The sequence below is a fragment of the Sinocyclocheilus anshuiensis genome, unplaced genomic scaffold, assembly GCF_001515605.1.
Source record: "Sinocyclocheilus anshuiensis isolate Anshui unplaced genomic scaffold, SAMN03320099.WGS_v1.1 scaffold1891, whole genome shotgun sequence".
In the NCBI taxonomy this organism is placed as follows: domain Eukaryota; kingdom Metazoa; phylum Chordata; class Actinopteri; order Cypriniformes; family Cyprinidae; genus Sinocyclocheilus; species Sinocyclocheilus anshuiensis.
Genome location: NW_015549560.1, coordinates 132839 through 136361, shown reverse-complemented (window position 1 = coordinate 136361; position 3523 = coordinate 132839). Strand labels below are relative to the sequence as shown.

The 3523-nt window shown below is 36.6% G+C and overlaps 1 protein-coding gene across 1 annotated transcript in view; it reads left to right on the top strand.

Moving 5' to 3' along the window:
* LOC107657156 (glutaminyl-peptide cyclotransferase-like) overlaps positions 1–3523 on the top strand; it is an 11379-nt gene continuing 7856 nt past the window's right edge. Inside the window, exons 1-2 of the mRNA XM_016445183.1 lie at positions 1–179; positions 3388–3523. The exon at positions 3388–3523 is cut by the window's right edge and continues 1 nt beyond it. The gene's annotated coding sequence lies outside the window, so the exon portion shown is untranslated. The remainder of the gene's footprint in view (positions 180–3387) is intronic.

Below are 3523 nucleotides of genomic sequence, written 5' to 3'. Positions count from 1 at the left end.
TTGTAAATGGTTTTCTCACATGATCCGAGTTGTCTGGAGTCAGTGTGTGAGTGGGAGAGCGTCGTGCGGACAGGACGGAGGAGATGGCCGAACGACGCTGGACCACGAGTCTGTCGGCTTTGATTGGCATCCTAGCGACACTGACGAGCTGCGACACTGTTCCGTGGCAGCACGAAAAGGTATCAGCCTTTAGAGTGCTGATGCTTTGTTTTGCATCATTTTAAGCCGTTCCCTTTTAAACGAACTGGCATAGAGTATCAGCTTCTGAGTAATGTGGTTTTGGTGAAAATATGAATTCATCATATTTTACTATGCTTCTCATGAAAGGAGAGTGTTTCTGCCTTTAAATGTCTTAAGAATTGAATAGGGATTTTTAATGCATAACATAATACAAATATAATCATTTGAATTCTTTATTTATTCATGCGTTCATTCATTTATTTGTTATATGTCCTCTTTTTATTTCAAATTTCTAATTTGAAATTTGATTAGTCATCACTTAAACTGACTGAGGGAAGTATGGCTTCGTTTGCTTCATGGCTTTTCAAGCATGATCTGGTCACTTACATCTTTAGAATTCTATTCATGTTGCTCAGTTTGTCTCCCATTGTTGCTATGGGAACAGGATCCCCATGACTGATCCAGCAGTATAGGAGATCTTAATATTTATAGATTTTCTATCTTTAGAATGAATTCCCTTTGTTTTGTAATGAAGGTCTGCATTTTGGGGAAATGACTTGTCCATGTTTAGATTTTTAGTGAGTTATCAGAAAACTGAAAAGGAAAAGTTACACTGTGGAATTTTTTTTTTAACAGACTGTAGATTATTAAATGTATACACAGCAATCTTTTAAGTCACATTGTGGAATAGAATCTTTTAGCATTTTATTTTTCACCACCATGTTTACTTTGGAGTGTTGTCTTTACAACAACAAAAACTTTTTTTCTGATCAAGTTACTATAATGTATAAAACCATAATGTAATCTTATCTGCCAGATGGCTTCTCTTCTGTGTTGTTCACATCAAGCTACAGTCATTAAGTGCAGAATCAATAATCACAGCACAAGAAGAATTGGACTTTGAGACCAAACAAACAAAAAACCAAATTGTCTTCAGAAGATCAATATCATGTTTAAAGCAGAAGTAGTTTGATTAGCTGTCTTCTATCCATCTTAAAATTGTTATTCATGAAAGAAAATATAATCAAAAGCTTTTCAGACTTTAGAGATATCCTCTATGAATGTTTCCCTCTCTTTAATGTCATTTCAGAAACTTCTGTTGCCATGTAGTTCAAACACATAATTATCCTCTAGACATATGCAGTGTATAATTTCTCATTCAGACAAGAACTTACTAGTTTGGTTGCAACATTACCATTAAAGGGGTCCTATTATGCGTTTTCACGTTTTCAACTTTAGTTAGTCTGTAATGTTGCTGTTTGAGCATAAAAAAGATCTGCAAAGTTACAAAGCTCAAAGTCCACTTCAAAAGGAGATATTTTATTTAACAGAAATCACTTTTCAAAAACTACAACGAACGACTCGTTTGGACTACAACGCATATTTTCCGGGATTTGTGATATCACAAATATCGACGAATGGAATGAGACCTGGTTGAGCTGCACTAGAGAAGGCAACGAGTGTTATCACTATGTCGGAGACACGCTGGCTTTCCCAAGCCAGACAAACTTAGAGTGGTTACAATCATCCGGGTTTAAATCGCGCTCAAATTGATTTGATATTGACGCAATATTTACACTGAAACTCACAGGCGGCTATGATAAGGGGCGTGACATTTCCCGACCAGGCGCCGAGTGCTGCCAATCACAACACACACTGGCCCAGCTAACCAATCACAGCACATTTCGTATTTCAGAAGGCGGGCCTTCATTTGATACAGGAACTATTCGAGCCGTTCATGTCAGACTGGGGAGAGAGGTGTTGTAATAATGTAAAATATGTGAAAAATAATGTGTTTTTTGAACAACCTAGTATGAGAACCTGTTCTAGTACACCCCCAAAACAAAATCAAGACTTTGTAAAAGAGCATAATAGAACCCCTTTAAGCAAGAGTATAATCATCATGTTTAGCTGACTGTAATATGAGTCACTGAATTAGAATTGCATGTATTTTTTTTTTTCAACTTTGTAAATGGAGTAAGAGTAGACTTTTGGATATGATTCATTATGAGTGAAGAACATCACAAATCAATTTAATTGAAGACTTCTCAGCCATCTTAAAGGGGTAGTCAGCCCAAAAATGTAAATGCCCTCATTACTTAACATATCTGCCATCCCAGTTGTATATGATGTTAATGTAAAATTTGATTGGCACTTTTCACTGTTTATATCACTTCAGTCTGTGAATTAGTAGTGGGGACTTTTTAGCCATTAGGTGTTGGGAATTGAATATGTGAATGAGTCATTGAATGATATACTCAGCCGATTTGTTCAGAACACTAATTCCTCAGGGACGCAATGGTTTATTCTGGTCTGGAACTATTATAACAAAACAGAAATACACAGGTCTTTTGTGTATTGTACTTACCTTTATGTTTACTGAAGTGTTATATTGAAGCAATATCAAGCTTACAATCATGCACACAATTATAACTGTAATTACTTGCAGACAAATCAGAGCTGTGCGGAAATTTGGAACAACAGTAGATAAGTTTACATGCACTCATTTTTGTCAATCCGAATGAATGCAATTCAGTTTCAGATTCAGAAATTTATATTTACATGAACCCTAAACTTTGCAATCCGATTCACATTTTAATTTATATGTGCATTTCTGTATTCTGAACAAAACTTGAACACATGCGTAGTGCCCCAGTCACTGCGTTCAGAACCGCGATAATCGTACAGTTGTCATTTTTGCCTTAATTACATACTTTTAAGAAAACATCAGAAATACGTCAGAAAAGTTTTTTCTTCCATATATTCAGTAAATATTCAGCCTCGTCCGCTGACAAGTTTGTAAGACATAAATAAACCAATGCATTTTCATAAGATCTTATTATAAAAAGGCTCTGCTAAACATGCATCGAGGCATTGTGCATGTGGGCAAGGTATATTTGAATATGGCTGAGAAGTGAGAAGATTCTCACGATTGATCCATCAATCTGATTAATAACAGCAATCAAAGAGACTAACAATTACTTAGTAGTAAAAGACGATTATAGAATACAGTAAATGCACACAAACATATGCAAAAGCAGTGTTGTAGTTGAGACCAGCTCAGTTGCGATACCAGAAGAAGGTTGAGTCCTAGTTAAGACATGTGGACCATGGCCCCAGGAGCATGTTAACATGTGACCCAAAGTTATGAGTACCCCACTGTGGAATAAATGAATGAATAAAGATTTTTATTCATTTTCACTTCAGCTGAAACATGAAGCAACCACACTGAGCTCCAGTGAACTGAGTAGTGTGGTATCTCGTACCGATCTGGACCGGATGTGGCAGAAGGACCTGAACCCCATGCTTGTTGTGCGCTATCCTGGTTCAACTGGAAGCCAAC